Source organism: Panthera onca, chromosome B1 (assembly GCF_046562875.1).
Source record: "Panthera onca isolate mPanOnc1 chromosome B1, mPanOnc1 haplotype 2, whole genome shotgun sequence".
In the NCBI taxonomy this organism is placed as follows: domain Eukaryota; kingdom Metazoa; phylum Chordata; class Mammalia; order Carnivora; family Felidae; genus Panthera; species Panthera onca.
The window spans coordinates 40,972,481-40,992,444 of NC_138342.1; the positions used below are offsets into that span (position 1 = coordinate 40,972,481).

A 19,964-nucleotide genomic window follows, 5' to 3' on the forward strand; every position below is an offset into this window, starting at 1 on the left:
AACAAAACCAAAAAAAACATGGGGGGGGGGGCAGCCCACTGTGATAGGAAGAGGCATTAGGAAGAGTACCTGATATGAAGGAGTCATGCCTCCAGCCTCCCCTAGTCCCTAGAGCTGCCCAGTAGCTACCTCGCTCTTCAAGTGCAGGAGCCAGTTGAAATATCAGGAATGGAAGCCAATGTGACCATCCCAATCTGGCAAAACAAGCCACATGGGGCTACTCAAAGTGTAGTGAGAAAAACTGGGACCAACCTGCCCCCTGAAGCCATGTCCCTGGGCATCCTTTGAAACCCCATACCCAACATGTCTGACCTCTGTCTAAAGGATGAGCCCCCCATCCCTGCTCTGGCCGACACTGCCTGGAATGCTGTGATGAAGAGGAGATATGTGTCCGGGTCAGGAGTGACGCATGGCTCCTGAGGCACACCTGGAAGCCTAGCCCTCTGTCACACAGCGCAATGCCTCAGTGCCCAACCTGCGTGGGTCCAAGGTGACCATCTTTCTGACCATTCCAGCACTGCCAGCCCGAAGTCGCACCGCAGTGCTGCAGGATGAGCTGAACTACCTGCACGGCCAGATTGCCAAGATAGCGGCATCTGATACACCTTCGGTTTCATTAACAACGGATTTCTTATCTCCAGGAAGTTCAAATGTCTCTCCTCCCTTACCTGGTTTTGGATCCTCACTCCACTGTACAAATTCCTTTGCCATTAGTGGCATCACCAAGCAGACCAAGGTAGAGGTCCCTGAGCTACCATTAGCCCCCCCTGCTCTGTTCTGCCAGCCCCGAAGGCTGTAAACCACAACACAAAGCAACCCACAGCTCGTCTGAAGAGGATGACTGTGTCTCTCTGTCCAAGGCCAGCAGCTTTGCAGACCTCATGGGGATCCTGGAGAACTTTCACCAGATGGAACAGAGCCTAGATCTAGCTCTTAGAAAAAAACCTCAGGAAAAAAACCTTAATGATAAGAGAGGTAAGTAATCTACCTGATAAAGAGTTCTAAAGTAATGGTCATAAAGATGCTCACCACACTGGGGAGAAAATGGGGAAAAGAATGGATAAACACAGAACTCCAACAAAGAGATGGAAAATATGCAGAAGTACTAAACACAAGTTACAGAGCTGATGAACACAATGACTGAACTGAAAAATACACTAGAAGTGTTCACCAGCAGACTACATGACACAGAAGAAAGGATAAGTGAACTCAAAGACAAGGCAGTGGAACTCTCCCAATCAGAGCAGCAAGAAAAAGAAATGAAATACTAGAAAAATAATGAAGAAAAAAAAAAGAAAGAAAACATAGCTTAAGGGACTTATGGGACTACATCAAATGGACTAACATTCTTATCACAGGGCTCCCAGAAGAGAAAGAAAGGCACAGAAATCTTATTTGAAAAAAGAATGGCTTAAAACATCCCTAACCTGGAGAAGAAAACAGACATCCAGATCCAGGAGGCCCAGGGAGATTCCTATGAGATTAACTCAAAGAGACCCTAAAAGCAGCAAGAGAAAAATAACTTGTTATCTAAAAGGGAACCCCCCCAAAAGACTATAAATACATTTTTCAGCAGACCATTTGCAGGCCAGAAGGGAGTGACACATGTATTTAAAATGCTGAAAGAAGAAAACTTCCAACCAAGCAAAGTTACTCAGGATTGCAGAGACTTTTCCAGATGAGCAAAAGCCAAAGGAGTTTATCGCCACTAAATCAAACTTACAAGAAATGTTAAAATGACCTCTTCAAGCTGAAAAGAAAGTGCTAGTCAGTAACAGGAACACATATCAAAGAGTAAATCTCACTGGAAGGATAAATATAATAATAATGAAAATAATGGATTCAGCACTTATTAAGGTTAAAAGGACAAAAGCAGTAAAAATAACTATGATTATAGTAACTAGTTAAGGGATAACTTAGATAAGGCATACACAAGATAAAAAGACGTAGGTCTGTCCAGTGCAAGACCGTTTACTGCCATGGGCTGCTTTCCCCTGTTTGGGTGCCTTCTCTAGAGCCAGGGCCTTAGTCTTGGCCTTCTATGGGGTGCCCAGTGCCCAGTTTCCGGATGCCTCTGGGAAGGAGCTCTTAGACAAAGCCAACAAACACCACTTCTTACACAGCCTGGCCCTACTGGGGGTACCCCATTTACTCCTAGCCTCTAGAACCACTTTATTCTGCACCAGCTTTTACTTCCAGGCTCTGGCCCAGACTTTGGCCCCTGTGCGAGGGAGCCTGCTAATCTTGGGCTGGCTTACCTTGGTTCTTTGAGTTTCCTTGCACTTAATCTCTGGGTACTTTTTTTGAGAGTTGAAGCAGGGAGAAGATTAAAAGAGAAAGGGGAAAAAGAAAAAAAGATGAAAAATGTGACATCAAAAACACGCAAGGGAGGAGTAACAATGTTGAGCTTTAGAATGCAATCAAACTTAAGTTGACAAGTATTTTATCAACCTAAAATAGACTGTTATGCATATAACTTGTTATAGTTACAGTTAAACTTAACTACAAAACAAAACCGGTAGTAAATACACAAAAGATAAAGGAGCATAAGCATACCACTAAAGAATGTCAGCAAACCACAAAGGGAGAGAGCAAGAGAAGAAAGGAAAAAAGAGGAACAAAAACCAGCCAGAAAACAACTAACAACATGGCAATGAGTACATACCTATCAATAATTATACTTTAACTGTAAATGGACTAAATACTACAATCAAAAGACAGAGTGGCTAAATGGACTAAAAAACAAAATCTATATGCTGCCCACAAGAGACTCCTTTAGACTTAAGAACATACACAGACTGAAAGTGATGGGATAGAAAAAGATATTCCATATGGAAACCAAAAGAAAGCCAGGGTAGCTATACTTATGGATATAAGAAAAAACTCGGGGGCACCTCAGTGGCTCAGTCTGGCTCAGTTAAGCATCTGACTCTAGATTTTAGCTCAGATCATGATCTCACAGTTCATGAGTTTGAGCCCTGAATTGGGCTCTGACAGTGCAGAGCCTGCTTGAGATTCTCTCTCTTTCCCTCTTTCTCTCTCCCTCACTCCCATGGTCTCTCTCTCTCTCTCTTTCTAAAATAAATTTTTAAGGGGCGCCTGGGTGGCACAGTCAGTTGGGTGTCTGACTTCGGCTCAGGTCATGATCTCACTGTTCATGGGTTCGAGCCCTGCATCAGGCTCTGTGCTGACAGCTCAGAGCCTGGAGCCTGCTTCAGATTCTGTCTCCATCTCTCTGCCCTCCCCTGCTCTTGCTCTGTCTCTCTTGCTCTCAAATATAAAATAAAACATTTAAAAAAAATTTTTAATAAATTTTTAAAAGGAAAAAATCGACTTTAAAACAAAGATTGTAAGAGACAAAGGGCATTATATAATGATAAAGGGGTCAATCCAACAAAAGACTAGAACGTTTATAAATATTTATGAACCCAATATAGAAGTATCTGAATATATAAAGCAAACATTAACAGACATGAAGGGAGAAACAGCCATATAATACCAACAGAGAACATTAACAATTTTATGTTTATTTTTTGAAAGAGACAGAGAGAAACAGGCAGAGCATGAGCGGGGGAGGGGCAGAGAGCGAGGGAGACACAGAATTTAAAGCAGGTTCCAGACTCTGAGCTGTCAAGACAGCACAGAGCCCAACAGGGAGCTCGAACCTGTGGACCAGGAGATCATGACCTGAGCCGAAGCCGGCTGCTTAACTGACTGAGCCACCCAGGCGTCCCAGCAGGGGACTTTAATACCCCACTTACATCAATGGATAGATCAGACAGAAAATAAGAAAACATCACCTTAAATGACATGTTAGACCCAACAGACCTAACAGATATATACAGAACATTTCATCCAAAAGCAACAGAATATACATCCTCAAGTATGTATGCAACATCCTCCAGGATAGATCAGGTAGGACACAAAACAAGTCTGAATAAATTTAAGAGGACTGAAATCCTATCAAGCATCTTTTCTAACCACAGTGATATGAAACTAGAAATCAAAAACAAAAAAGAAAGAAAGAAGGAAAGAAACCAGAAATCAATTTTTTTTTAAATAAAAACAAAAGGTGGGGGAAGGAGAAATCATATTATGGCCAACAAATCACAGAGAAGGTTATTTTAAGACTAAGTTCAATCCTCTTCTGTTAATGTCTTCCTACTAACTTAAAAGTCCAAGAACAACTTTATAAAGGAAAGTGACATTCTTCTGTTTCAGCCAGAATTCTTAAAATAATCTTTAACTTAAAATGTTTCCCAAAGATGGATGCTCGCAGTTCAAATGCCAGTGATAATTCAATTGGCTGCAAAATTCGGTGTTAGCAGTCTCTACATTTATAGGGAAAACCTGACACAGTATACGAGTATCAATTGCCATATCTGTGGTTTCAAATGAAACTTCCTTCCACAGCACTTAAATCATCCTTTTTCTCCTAGGTCCCTGGTTTGTTTCATTTCCTTTAATCTTGCTTTATGTTAAGACAATATTTGGTCCCTGGCTCCATTTAGTGGAGTTCAGGGTCATCAGAATAATGCCCTTGGAATGTTGTCTCTGAACCAACTTCCTAATATAGGTTATGCTCCTGTTCTTAAGAATTTTAATATATCCAAATCATAATGTCCAAATCATAACAAGGCTAGATGTAAATACTAACTGGAAGATTTATTAGAGTCAAGCAAAAAAGGAAAGAAAAAAATTTTAAGCTTTCTAGAAACCTAACACCAGCTAGAGTATAATAAATAAAAATAGACCTACTTCTGCTACCTTTGTCGAGCCCAGTGGTTTATCCAGCTAGGTAGTGAAGGACACAATGAATAAGACAGATCTATGCCTTTATGGAATCTGAGACTCATCCAGTTCTAGGACCATCTCTCCTCAACTGTCCTAGAAGGAGAGTGTTATAGAAAGTTTCAATATGGTGCAAATGGGACGCATTGCAAAACAATAAGCATGTATCTTTTAATATATCGGACTTCTGTATTAAGGTTGTGATTGTATTTGAAACTGGAATACTCATGTAGGATTAGAAGGGAGAGGAAATAGAAGTGGAGAGTGCAAAGCTAGGAACTGAGTCACTTCTCCCACCTCATCAGGTTTTTCACCCTCACTACTGGTTACATAAATCCTATGTGGAATGTAATCTTTCACTTAGGACAATTTTATCTCTTAAGCCTTTCATAAACCTGTCACACCATGAGCTACGTGAAACATTTTTTGTCTTATAGGTTCTCAGTTTGCAAAATAAAAACTTTCATCACTCCAAACTAAATGCAGTATGACTGAAGATCACAGTACCAAGAGAGAATTTGATTCTTACCGATAAGCACCTGCCCTAGTTAATGTTTCAAAGTAATTTTTTTAACAAAATTATATTGCAGAAACTAAGACTTAATTGTCCTAATGTAAGCAAGCTCACTAAAAATTTCCATTAAGATATTTTTCCCTTAAAATAATATAACCAAAACACTTCCCATTACTTTAATATCGCTGAAACACCAAAAATTTGTAATGTGACTTTAGGAAATTTACTTTTAAAACAGATTTAGGAGGTTTAGACCGTACTGCATTTCCAATGACAAAAAGAAATCCCATTGAGGATGGAATTATTAAAATTATTATAATCTCCCGTTTTATTGCATCAATACGTATTAGAGGACAAAAATAGCCATTTAATTCAAGAAGTGATCCAAAGAGACTAAAAGTTACATTAATCTGTGAAAAGTCACATGTAAAACAAATCTATATAAACCCCATGTCCATTATAATGAGAAAGGACCTCATATGAGAAGGCAGCACAAGGTATGTGGTACAGATACACAATACTAAGCTATATTAACAGACAAAGTGACTTAGTCTCATTTATAGGAGGAAAAGAGAGGGAAGGAGAAAGAAACATGAGAAAAAGAGGAAAACGTAAAAATAAAAAAAGATGGAGGGGTACCTGGGTGGCTAAGTTGCTTAAGCATCTGACTCTTGATTTCGGTTCAGGTCATGACCTCATGACTCGCGTGAGCCCTGCATCGGGCTCTGTGCTGCCAGCGCAGAGCCTGCTTGGGAATCTCTGTGTCTCCCTCTCACTCTGCCCTTCCCCTGCTCATGGGCACTCTCTCTCAAAATAAATAAACTTAAAAAAAAAAGATGGAGCACATAAGATCATTTTTTCCAAGTTTGCAGGCAGTAAATGATAGGACTCTTCTCTTCACAAAAGAAACATGCTGGCTGGCTCTGATATACAAACAAAATCACATATGAGAATCAAGTACACTAATATTGTCAACATGCAGACTAGTGCTTTCAAGCTAGCAAGATCCCAATAACAAGTTAGCCAAGTATAAGTTCGTCTACAAGACATCTCAGGTAAAAGAAGAGATTTAGATATGCTACATGGTCATGATTTTATTGGCCATTCTCCACCACCATAGAAATCAAATATTGAATGCTCTAAATGTGTCAGGAAGCCATCAAAATCCTCAAGGAGAAAGCAGTCAAAAAACCTCTTTGACCTCAGCCGCAGCAACTTCTTGACTCAACATGTCTCCGGAGGCAAGGGAAACAAAAGCAAAAATGAACTATTGGGACCTCATCAAGATAAAGCACATCCTTTGCTGTGCTTCCTCTGTACAGCAAAGGAAACAATCAGCAAAATTAAAAGGCAACTGACGGAATGGGAGATGACATATCAGATAAAGGGTTAGTATCCAAAATCTATAAACAACTTATCAAACTCAACACCCAAAAAACAAATCATCCAGTGAAGAAATGGGCAAAAAACATGAATAGACACTTCTCCAGAGAAGACATCCAGATGGCCAACCGACACATGAAAAAATACGCAACATCACCCATCATCAGGGAATTCAAATCAAAACCACAATGAGATACCACCTCACACCTGTCAGAATGGCTAACATTAATTAACAACTCAGACAACAGATGTTGGCGAGGATGCGGAGAAAGAGGATCTCTTTTGCCCTGCTGTTGGGAATGCAAACTGATGCAGCCGCTCTGGAAAACAGTATTATGGAGGTTCCTCAAAAAACTAAAACTAGAACTACCCTACGACCCAGCAATTGCACTACTAGGTATTTATCCAAAGGACACAGGTGTGCTGTTTCGAAGGGGCACGTGCACCCCAACGTTTACAGCAGTGCTATCGACAATAGCCAAAGTATGGAAAAAGCCCAAAATGTCCATCGATGGATGAATGGATAAAGAAGATGTGTGTGTGTGTGTGTGTGTGTGTGTGTGTGTGTGTGTGTGTTGCAGAGTATTGCTCAGCAGTCAAAAAGAATGACATCTTGCCATTTGCAACTACATAGATGGAACTGGAGGGTACTATGTTAAGCAAAATTAGTCAGAGAAAGACAAATATATGACTTCACTCATATGAGGAATTTAAGATACAAAACAGATGAACATAATGGAAGGGAAGCAAAAATATAAAAACAGGAAGGGGGACAAAAACATAAAAGACTCATATATAGAGAACAAACAGAGTTGTTGGAGGGGTTGTGAGAGGAGGGATGTTCTAAACAGGTAAGGGGCATTAAAGAATCTATTCCTGAAATCATTGTTGCACTATATGCTAACTAACGTGGATGTAAATTAAACAATAAATAAATTTAAAAATAAATAAATATGTATAAGTCCCAGACTCCAAAGGCCCAAGAACCTGAAGCTAAAATGTCTGAGGACAGCAGAAGATGGAAGTCCCAGCTCAAGGAGAGTGAGCAAATTCACTCTTCCTCTGCCTTTTTGTTCTATTTGGATCCTCAGTGGATTGGTGATGCCCACCCACAGCAGTGAGGGTGGACCTTCTTTACTCAGTCTATTCATTTAAATGCTAATCTCTTCCGGAAACACCCTCACGGACATACCCAGAAATAATGTTTTACAAGCTCTCTAGGCATCTGTTAGCCTAGTCCAGCTGACACGCAAAAGTAACCAACACAGGGAGCCACCATGAGTTTTTGACGAAGTAAGTAATACGAATGGACCTGTGATTTCTAAAAGTTACCTTTAGAAGCATATGGGAAAGAAGGCTGAATGAGCAGGACCAGTTTGGAGTAGCCAAGAGATAATTTTCTGAACTAAGGCTGTGGGAGACACCAACAAAGCACTGAAGTAGAACCGAAAGAATTTCACAACTGAAAGAATGGGGGACCATCACTTTTCACAAATACGACCACAGCCTCCTCAAGTTCTCCCTCCCATACATTGCCCCACTACAGCTGGGAGTGATTGTTTTACAAACTAAATCAAGTTGCATCTCAAGGCCCTCCACCCCACCTCCCTACATACCAAACTGGACTTTTCACTTCCTACACATTCAACTTCTTTCCTGCCTCAGGATCCTTCACTCACTGTTTTCCTTTGTCCGCTAACTGGCACCCTGGTGTTTTTCACCAGGCGGAACCCTAACCGGGTCTTCAAATGTCAATTTGAATGTCCCTCCCTCAAAGACCTACCCACCTAAACTCTCTAGTCTAGTACCATGTCCCAACCTTTAGATTCTCTCTTGGAATACTTACACACATGTAGACATGGGTTTATGTATATATTTGATTAATATCTATTCCCCATTAGACTATTCCTAAGACGTAGGATTATAACTATTTGTTACCTATACCTAGCCCAGTACCTGGCACCTGGCAGGTACTTAACAAACACCTGCTGGGGGTGCTTGGGTGGCTCAGTCGATTGAGTGTCCAACTTCAGCTCAGGTCATGATCTCAAAGTTCATGGGTTCAAGCCCCACGTTGGGCTCTGTGCTGACAGCTGGGAGCCTGAAGCCTGCTTTGGATTCTGTGTCTCCTTCTCTCCTGCCCCTCTCCCATTTGTGCTGTCTCTCTCTGTCTCTCAAAAATAAATGTAAAAAAAAAAAATAAATAAATTTCTTTAAAAAAAAAAAAAAAAACCAAGCACGTGCTGAATAATAAATATACCACAAGAGACCACTTTGAGTTCTTGACTGGGAAAATAATAATGCCATTACCTAATAAAGGGAACACAGGAACATCAAATCTGTGGATAAAGTGGAATTCTACCTGGGGAATATTGAGTTGAAGAAATAGTGAATTAGGTCTGAGCTGTAGAATCACCAGTGAATGATCACTCAGCCAAAAGAATAAATGTAACATTACTGGAAAAGGAGAAGCAAAATAAAGCAAGCTATGAGCAGATAAGACAAACCTCTATTTAAGTGAGAGGAAGAAGAAAACAGACAAAAGGTTTATATTTCTAATATGTAAAGGGCTTATAAAATAGCAAATATCAACAAACTTGAAGAACACGAGGCTTAAAAAAAATGGTTAACAGTAAAGAAAAATGCAAATGCCTCCTAACCATATAAAAATATATTCAGCCCAATGTGTACCTCAAGGTAAACTTCGTATAAGACTATCTTTAAAAAAAAAATGTTGTTAATTTAAATGATTCTAAAACGTGTATAGGGCTCCTGGGTGGCTCAGTGGGTTAAGCGTTCGACTTCAGCTCAGGTCATGATCTCCCAGTTTGTGAGTTCAATGCCCGCACTGGGCTCTGTGCTGACAGCTCAGAGCCTGGAGCCTGCTTCAGATTCTGTCTCCCTCTCTCTCTGCCCCTCCCCCACTCAAATTCTGTCTCTCTCAAAAATAAATAAACATTTAAAAAGTAAATAAAATAAAATGTCTATAAGGAAATTTTTAAAGTTAAAGATATTCAATTTCACGCATGAGATGAGTGAAATTAACATAACAGTGATATTCCATTCAGTAAAAAAACAAAAGTTTGACAACATATTCTGTTGCTGAGGTTATGCATAGACAAATAGGCACTTTCACACATTACCAATGGGAACACAGAGACACATGAGGCACCCAGTTCTGATAGTATTATCCCTGGTGTCATTGAGAACCAGAATTCTTAGCTAAGAAAAAAAGATACAGATGTGAAATAAAAGACTGAGCAAAAATCTTATAGAGCTGAAACAATTGGAAATATCAGTATAAACTCATGAGGTTCTTAATCTTAAAAAATTTTTTTTCCTAATTTTGACAACTGAAAAGATCTAGTGACAATGGTCAATCCGTTAGAAACAAGAACCTCTAGAGGCCAGATTGTAGTCTTGAAATCCTACTGCCCAGTAAAGGAATCAGGGGTCCTTTTGGGTCCAGCGATATCAGGTGTAGAGAGGAAATGTACATGATGTGCCTAGAAATCCTTGTCATACCAGATAATCAAAGAAGCTATCACAAACTACTAGAGTCATGTCAAAATAACTCAGCAACTTTAAAAGGCTCCCACTGGTCCAAGATTAAATAATTTAAGCAGCAAAAAAAAAAAAAAAAAGACAATGAATTTTTCAAAATTCAGTATGTTTAAATCTAAGAGTCCATAATGAGTCTAGGGAAGAAGAGGCGACCCTAACTGATCACTATTGGAGAAGGCTAATATAACCAACTCATTGTTTTGAAATTGGTAAGTCAGAAGAAACTATCAAGCTTTTCTCCAAGCTTTCCTATACGTACTGTACTACTAGGTAACAAATAGTACATGAGGAACAGTTTCCCTTTATAGAAGATTTCACATAATAAGTGAACAGTGAAGTTACAGTGTTACGTCTTGCAACCCCTAATTATTTAATAGACCTAAAGCAGGGAGCCCACTGCCTGTTTTTGTAAATAAAGTATTATTAGAACACAGCTATGGCCATTCATTCACATTTTGTCTATGGCTACTTTCCCACTACAAGGGCAGAGTATAGTAACTGTATCAGAGGAGACCAGATGGCCCACAAAGCCTAAAAATACACTATCTGGCCCCTTACAGAGAACGTTTGGCATTCTCTCATCTAAAGCATTGAGCATAAACGGCAACTAATAAGCATTAAGAGAGACGACTAAACACTTGTGTACCAGACAGACACTTGCCAAAAGAAATTGAACCTGAATCTGAGCAAATCTCCGGATCCAACTGCCAATTAACAAGAAAAACAAAGGACAGAGGAATATGCTTATTTTTTTTAAGACTGCATTTTTAAGTAACCTCTACACCTAACGCGGGGCTTGAACTCACAACCCCAAGATCAAGAGTTGCACGCTCCACAGACTAAGCCAGCCACGCACACCGACAGATGAGTACATTTAATCACTTCACAGGAATGTAATCAGGAACATCCACATCTATGGCCCAAAGACCCAATTTGCTCAACAAAAATTTTAAGGACACAAGGCAGGGGGAACTTAGGAGAAAAATCAACTAATTGCAATGAGGGAGGGCTTATCTAGATCCTGATTCAAACAGCTCAACTGCTTTGGAAATGTATGAAAGAATCAAAATTACCACGAACTGCACATTTTATTACGTTGGGATTGTTGCTGTTTTTTTTTTTTTTTTTAAGATGATAATGGTATTGTGGTTGTATTTTTTTTTTAAATGTTTATTTATTATTGAGAGACAGAGACAGAGACAGAGCATGAGCATGGGAGGCACAGAGAGAGAGGAGGAGACACAGAATCCGAAGCAGGATCCAGGCTCTGAGCTGTCAGCACAGAGCCAGACGCGGGGCTCGAACTCACAAACCGTGAGATCATGACCTGAGCCAAAGTCCGACGCTTAACCGACTGAGCCACACAGGCGCCCCATGTGGTTGTATTTTTTAAAAGAAGATCTACTTTAAGAATACATACTGGAATATAAACAAATTATATGATGTCTAGGATTTGCTTTAAAATAATACAGAGTGGGAGAGAAGTCCATGGAAGAGAAACAAACAATTTGGCCATGATTTGATAATTATTAAACCTGAGTGATGAATACAAAGGGGTTCATTACACTAGCCTGTTTACTTTGTACAAGTTAAAAATTTTTTTCAATAAAAATTAAAAATAAGGCAAAATCTTTCTTATTCAGACACAGAAAAAAATCTGATGGAAAAAGGTCAGGAAGTATGCTAGATCACCCCAAAAAGGCAACTGGACCGTGACATGGTGTGGGATCTTTCAAAAGAAGGGTAAGAAGCCAACTTTGAAAAGAACCAGTTCAGAGATCAAGCAAATGAGTTTTACAAACTGAGTTATGTGCCCTTTTCCAACTATTTCAAGCACCTAGAAAAAGGATATATACGGCCAACGAACTTAGGTTTGAGATCTGATTAAGACGTGTTCCTCAGAGTTTTAAAAAGGCAAGAGATCATAAGATGTAAGAATGATCGTGGAGTTTGGGTAAGTGGAAAGCTAATGAGGCTAGGAAACGGCCTGCCTGGTTAAAGAAAACGAAACAAAAACAAAAACAAATGCCAAGAAACTACAAGTCAAAATTAATACTAAAAACAGATTTAAGAAGTGGGATGTGACAAAGGGTTATGATCATGACAGGAAGGTTGCCAAAGCCTCAGAAATTAGAAGTCTTCCAGGCGATGGTGAGGTCTAAGGTAGGAAGTAATGGGGTGTGCGCAGTAGGCAGAACTTTTGGGTTCCAGTCCTGATGAACGAATGCTGGGTAACTAATCGGTTTCAGCTCCCTGCCAAAGAATCACACCCTTCTCCCAAGCTTATTTCAACAGGTAACTGTATGTGTAAAGGTCCCAGGATTGGGAGCTCTGGTCTAAGACGTAGTGATATTGGAAAATCAGTAAAATGAAAATGATGGATGCTAGACATATCAAGAAAGCAGGATGAGAGCCACCAACATGATAGACAACATCAGAGTCAAATAAAGGAAAATTCTAGAGGTCAATAGAAGAGAAGGATAAAAAATGTGGAGAGAAAGAATGAAAGACCTCAACTTCCAAACAAAATGATTAACTGAAAAATGTTGTGTTAGTGAAGGCGTTATTGTAACCCCACACTTCCAAGAACGTAGTCTAAAAATCTATCAAATAGGTTACAGAAGAAAGGTATCCTCAAAAAACCAAAAAGTCTACCAATTTGTTCATTATGATCATAAAGTGTTAGATGTATGAAAATACCAAAAAACCTGAAAAAACATTTAGTTTATTTCACTCATTTCATAGATGAGAAAACTGAGGTCTACTAAGGCTAATTAACCTGCACTCAAGAACACCATACAATTAATGATCAGAACTAGGGCTAAAATGTACCCCATTCTTCACTCACCCTCTTGACCTTGCATCCTCATTTAATGCCATGGTTTCCATTTGGTGACTGACTTCTCTACAATACTAAACGCCATTATATATTTTCATGCTTCGATAGCAGGCATTTGATAAATATTTGTCACCTGACACTCAAAATGAGCCTACTTCAATGATTTTCTTTCAGAGGCCCCCCATATCAGCAACTGGTTCTGCTCACTTTTACTCCTCTGCCCCCCAACAAAAATGCACTGAGGAAATCTCAGAGATGTTCAAAAAACATGTTGGCTAACTAGCATCCATGCTTCCAAAAAATGTTAGAACACGAAAAGGCACACATAGTGCCAGGGGAAAAAAAAAAAAAAAAGAGTTGACATCACTCTCCTCTTATCATCTCCAAAAATGTGTCACTACATAATGTACACATCAATGGGAAGTAAGACGATGTTCTTGACCGGATGGACTCAAAGCACCTAAACTGACAGGAAAAGACCGTTAACAGGATAAACTACCTCAGTCTTACAATAAGGGATTATGGAGAATGCACAGAGTACAGACTTCACACACGTTTATGTATTTTTAATGTATTCTCTATAAATGTTACATATAATCCTGGACCTAGAATCTCATGGAAGGAATGTTCTGAGCCTCCAAAAACCTGATGTTACTGCTATTTTTAGACGTGATTTTTTTAAGTTAGCAAAAAAAAAAAAAAAAGGCAGGTATTATAAGAAGAGAAGGCATCATAGAGGGGAAGGCAATTCACACAAAAATTATTTTTACAAACTTCTATTATTCTTTTTAAAAAAAGTACGTATCCTTACCACTTAGAAAGGGTTGTTGAGGCACAGAGTTTGTAGAAAAGACACCAATTTTGGAAAGGATCCATCTAGAAGCTTTTTCGACCTGGAGCTTGTTGTACTTTATAGGCACGCAAGTGGGCACAGTAGTGCAAAGCCGTAGTGATTCACCATGTACAAAGCAGAATATGGAATGTTCAAGGCTGGAAGATAAAAAATAGAGAAAAGAAAAATACTCGGGCTGGTTATTAGTAGCACCCATGTTTAAAACAAAAGGTGTCCCATTTTAGTGGTTTTTATAGAACAAATATCATTACTGAAGCTAAGTTTTTATAACTGAGAACTTGCACAAGAAGAACTTACTTATATAAGTATCTTAACTACGTAGGGAAAGAATCTGGAGAGAGAAAACAAGAAAATGAGAATTAGTCTTCCAAAGGTTCTAAATTAAAGATTTCCTTGCCACCCATAACTTCTTTGTCAAATACATTATAAATTTCCCTACCATCTAAACACAATTACCCGTTTCTTAATGAAACAAGGGGTATCATCAAAGGAGTGCTTCCACAGTACTTGAGGATATATACCTTATAGGACTTGGGGTAATGACCCCAGAACGGCCTGTATCTCAAAAGGTACCCCCAAAGTACCCCAACAAATAAGCACCCTCTGTTCCTAGTGGTGGTGTCAAGATCTACAAAGTTAGGAATGAATTTATCCTTTGACCCAATAATCCTCTTTCTGGGACATTCTCCTACACACGTACTTGTACACTCATAAAGCATACAGCAAGATTGTTGTGAGATTGTTTGTAAAAGTGAAACACTGAAAACAACCCAAGTTACACATGATCCGGCAATTCGACTCCTGGGTATATAACAAGTGATAAAATACATCCATGCAAAAATAAAAATGTAAGTGTTCACAGTAGTGTTATTTGTAATAACCAAAAGGCAGAAACAAGACAATGGTCATCCACTTTTATAGCAATTTGACAGAGTAAATTTATGTTCCTTGAATATAACGATAAAGAGGGTGGGCTTGTATTTTATGTATCATACTTAAAGAAAAAAAAAGACAATGGTCATCAACTGATGAACAGATAAATAAAATGTGATAGATCCCATCCAATGGAATATTTCTGCCACAAAAAGGAATGAAGTAATGATACATGCTACAGCATAGATGAATCCTAAAAACTATGCAAAGTCAAAGAAGCTAGTCACAAAAGGCCACATATTACATGATTCTATTTATATGAAATGCCTAGAATAGACAAATCTACATACAGAAAAAACAGATTAGTGGTTGAAGGGCTGCGGGGGAGAGGAAGATGGGGAATGACTAATGGGTACACTGTTTCTCTCAGTTTCCAGTCACTTGCACTCTGACCCAATACTAAATACTAAAATACTCTTCCTAATGACTTTGAAAGAATTCTAAGTGCCCATTCTAACTTGTATCTGACCTCCCCTCTCTCACTACTCCAATGAACCTCAGATTGCTGCCAAGTGCACAACTAGGGTCACAAAATTCTCTGGTTGGGTAGTACAGTGATACTCCTAATTCCTACAGAATAAAGTTCAGAAATTAATTAGCCTCAAAGTCAAGATCCTAATGGCAGAGAATAAACTACGAGCACATCTCCCTAATATTCTCTAGACTAGAGACAAGCTGAACTCTGCTCCGTGTAAACATATCCCATTCCTACACCCACATCTTTTTTCAATCTGGAATGCCCACCCTTTGTTTCCATGCACTGAAATTCCTCTAAAATCATTTTTAAAGCAAAAAAATCACTTATCCGACCAGAGCATTGGATTTCTCAACTCTCACACCTTCAAGGACTAGTTTACAAAGACTATAAAGGGTACTACAAGTATTGTAAGTATGAAGTATAAACTAAGAAGAGCCAACATATATCACTCAACAAATGTTACTGCTATTCACTCAACAAAGTAATCAATAAATATTTTTTAAATTGACATACAAAATTAAAAAATTGTGTTTTCCAGCCATACTACACTCTTGGCTCTAGAAGCAACAGTTTAAGGTTTGACACCTTTGAAAGTCATGATGATGAGAATTTCTGATCATCAACAGGTTTCATTACGGGGAATCTCATATAGATTCATGATGTAAGAGCAACAACCCATTATTTCTTTATTTAATCAAGAGCCAACTTGATTCGTAACCATTTCACAATATATGTCATAAGTCATTATGATGTATACCTTAAATGTATACAGGGGTACATGTCAGTTATACCTCAATAAAAAGTGGGGGGACAATTTGATTCACTTTATTCAGTAATATCCACCAAAAACAGGGAAAGAGGGCAAGCCTTACCAAAAGACAATAGTTTCATTATCTTTTTTAAATTGTGGCAAAAAAATATGGAGCGCCTGGGTGGCTCTGTTGGTTAAGCGTCCGACTTCAGCTCAGGTCACGATCTCGCGGTCTGTGAGTTCAAGCCCCGAGTTGGGCTCTGGGCTGATGGCTCAGAGCCTGGAGCCTGCTTCGGATTCTGTGTCTCCCTCTCTCTCTCTGCCCCTCCCCCGTTCATGCTCTGTCTCTCTCTGTCTCAAAAATAAATAAACGTTAAAAAAAATTTTTTAAAAATAAATAAATTGTGGCAAAATACACATAACATATAATGTACCATCTTAATCATTAAGTGTGCAGTCAGCAGCATTAAATACATTCACACTATTTGCAAACATCACCACCACCCATCTCCAGAACTCCTTCTATCTTGCAAAACTGAAACTTTGTGCCCATTAAACACTAACTCCCCATTCTCCCGCCTACCCCCACCCTCCAGCCCAGCCCCTGGTAACAAGCATTCTCCTTTCTCCTTTCTCCTTTCTCTATCAAGGAGTCTGACTGCTCTGGGAACCTCACGCAAGCGGAATCACACAGGATTTGTTCTTAGTGACTTAGTGTTTTTAGTGCTTATTTTACTAAGCATGATGTGCTCAAGGTTCATGAGTGTTATCATTTTTCATTAAGAACTTCAAAACCACAGAAAGGACATGGTTTAAACAGATTCTAGTTTAAACTCATGGTTTAAACATACTCTATACCCTAGAGATTTAGAGGACTCAAATTACAGAAAGAAAGGAAAAAGAAGAATAACAGGTACCAGATAATCCAGTCTGATACCAGGCATCCTGCTCCATACAACTCTGAGGAGGTAGTGTTATTATTATTCCCGATTGGTAAATGACAAAAGGGGGCCCAGGGGACCATGCGGTATTAGGTAGGCCTCCTATGCTACTTTCCTATTTCCATTTTGTTCTTACCTGACATATATCCATATATCCATTTATTTATCTCCTTATGGGCCAATTATGTGTAGACCAAAAACACCGAAAATCACTACTTTAGTCGAAGGGTCACATTTATATAACAAAGTTGTGTCTATTATACAACATAGTTTAAGCATCTTACAATCTCTGGCTTTTCTGAGATGTTTGTCCATAGGTACACTTTTTTTTTTTTAATGTTTATTTTTGAGAGCCCAAGTGATAGAGCACGAGCAGGAGAGGGGCAGAGAGAAAGGGAGACACAGATTCCGAAGCAGGCTCCAGGCTCTGAGCTGTCAGCACAGAACCCAACTCGGGGCTCAAACCCACAAATTCCGAGATCATGACCTGAGCTGAAGTTGGATGCTTAACTGACTGAGCCACCGACTGAGTTTATACTCTTGTGGAGAATATGGTAATGAAGCAAATACATTAAGGGGTTATTTATTTACTTACTTAACGTTTATTTATTATTGACAGAGAGAGAGAGCATGCGCATGGGAGGGGCAGAGAGAGTGGGGGAGACACAGAATCCGAAGCAGGCTCCAGGCTCTAAGCTGTCAGCACAGAGCCCGATGCAGGGCTCGAACCCACAAACAATGAGATCATGACCTAAGCCAAAGTCAAATGTGCAACCGGCTGAGCCACCCGGGCGCCCCCATAGGTACATTTCTTTAGATACTCAGAAATTAGGAGACTTTATTACTGCCAAAGATATATTTAGAGATTTTTACCCCCAGCAGGGAGGGGAGGTGGAAGGCATTGGAAGGCCAGGGTAGAGGATAAAATTCCAAATGAAAAGTCCAAGCAGGCTTGTTTTCCAGTGAGCCCAAATCTGTTAGAACATTCTTATGTTCTATAAGTTTTATTGTTTCCATCAAACTTCACCTGAGGACTTTTCTACTAAGCATGAGTTTACAATAGAAAGGGCGATATCACAAGGTTGTGATAGTCTACTTACACCTTAAATATATTCTCCCTATAATATTAGCTATATTTACAGTAATTTGATTTCCTTCTACTTCAGAATGAAAGTAAATATTCCCACCATCCTGTATTGCTATATTTTCTCCCTCAAATTAGTTACGACTTTTATTACATTTCAAGACATTATGAATTAAATACCTAACATTTAACTTGCTTAAACTATTTTTTCATAATTTAAATTACAGCAAGTACATCCACAATTAGAATATAAAATGTTATGAAGCAAACTCTGATTTTTAAGGACTCTGACTAAATAAATCCCCACTTATAACAAAGTCTACAATTCCCACTAATTTATTGTTTGCAGAAAATAATTTCTTTTGAGCACAACATGAGCACTCTTACTCATAAGAGAAGTACTGTGTTCATAAAATAATTTTATCTTCGCTGATATAATAAGAAGTCAGTGGTTTCCTTTTTGTGGTAAACAATGGGTCTTAGGAAACACATTCCCGCTAAATGTCTTTTACATTTTTTTTTATACACAATTGGTTCAACTTCCTAATAATCACCATTTACCAGAAATGTGAAAGATAAAAATCTATCAAGATACACAATGAAATTAAGCAAGCCAAAAAGAGAAAAAGAAAAGAAAATTACAAAGAGGGCAGGGTGGAGAAAACTTCCAACCCAACACCAACCATCTCCAAGCTACTTTTTAAAACTGAGAATATCAGGGAGCCCGGATATATGCTGAGAATGTGGAGCCTGCTGGGGATTTTCTCTCTCTCTCTCTCTCTCCCTTGCTCTCTGCCCCTCCCCGGTTCATGCTTGAGCTCCAGCTCTCCCTCAAATAAATAAATGAAAGTTATCAAAAATATTTGAAAATTGGGGCACCTGGGTGGCTTAGCTGGTTAAGGAACCAACTTCGGTTCAGGTCATGATCTCACAGTTGGTGAGTTCGAGCCCCACATCGGGCTCTGTGCTGGCTTTAGATTCCGTGTCTCCCTCTCTCCCTGCCCCTCCCCCACTCACGCTCTGTTTCTCTCTCTCTCAAAAAAGAAAAAGAAAAAATATTTTTTAAAAAACTGAGAATATCGGTTTCAAGGTGACAAAAATCTACATCTTTTTTCTACATTCCCAAGGGACCATGCCCATCAGCATACAAACATATTATATGATCCCTACCTTAAGGGGAGAAAAAAAAAAGAGGCCTCCCATGATACTGTGATTTATTCTAAGAAATACATATTTGATCTTCATCCCATTTCTGGTACAGGACTCCTAAAACCCTTAGAATTTCCTAAGTGATGAGAGACTTAAAGGTGTCTTTTGTTGTTAATGAGGTGACTTGGGGGCCACACCTAAGGATCCGAACTAATTGCCAGGAGAAGCAACCATATGATTAGAGGGCTGGAACTTTCAGTGTCACCTTGCCCTTCACCTGGCGTCAGGGGGGAGACTGGAGAATGAATCCATCGCCAACGGCCAGAGATATAATCAACATGCCTGTGTCATGAAACCTCCATGAACACACAAAAGGATGAGGTCTGTCTGGAGAGCTTCCGGGTTGCATATGTGCAGACAAGGGGACAGTGGCACATTCTGAGGGCAGGGAAGGTCTGGGCCCTCTCCCCATATCTTGCCCTGTGCAGCTCTCCCACCTGGCTGTCCGAGCTCTGTATCCTGTTATAATAAACTAGTAATCTAATAAATAAAATGTTTCTTCAAGTTCTGTGAGCCACTCCAGCAAATGAATTGAACCCGAGGAGGAATTTTCTGGAACCTCTAACCTACAGTCAATAGGTCGGAAACCCAGGTTGACAACCTGGACTGGTGTCTGAAGTGTGT

The 19,964-nt window shown here is 39.3% G+C and overlaps 1 protein-coding gene and 1 pseudogene across 12 annotated transcripts in view; one reads left to right on the forward strand and one right to left on the reverse strand.

Annotated features, from left to right (window-relative positions):
- FRYL (FRY like transcription coactivator) overlaps window positions 1-19,964 on the reverse strand; it is a 267,113-nt gene that overhangs the window by 214,351 nt on the left and 32,798 nt on the right. For 10 of the 12 annotated variants that reach the window (XM_078446126.2, XM_078446130.2, XM_078446129.2 and 7 more), the window contains exon 2: window positions 13,903-14,081. The exons of 1 other annotated variant lie outside the window; for it this stretch is intronic. The gene's annotated coding sequence lies outside the window, so the exon portion shown is untranslated. Of the gene's footprint in view, window positions 1-13,902; window positions 14,082-14,241; window positions 14,336-19,964 lie in introns of those variants that run through there. One more of the 12 variants, XM_078446123.2, reaches the window with a different exon arrangement.
- On the forward strand, window positions 160-19,644 carry LOC132693109 (mitochondrial fission regulator 1-like pseudogene; annotated as a pseudogene).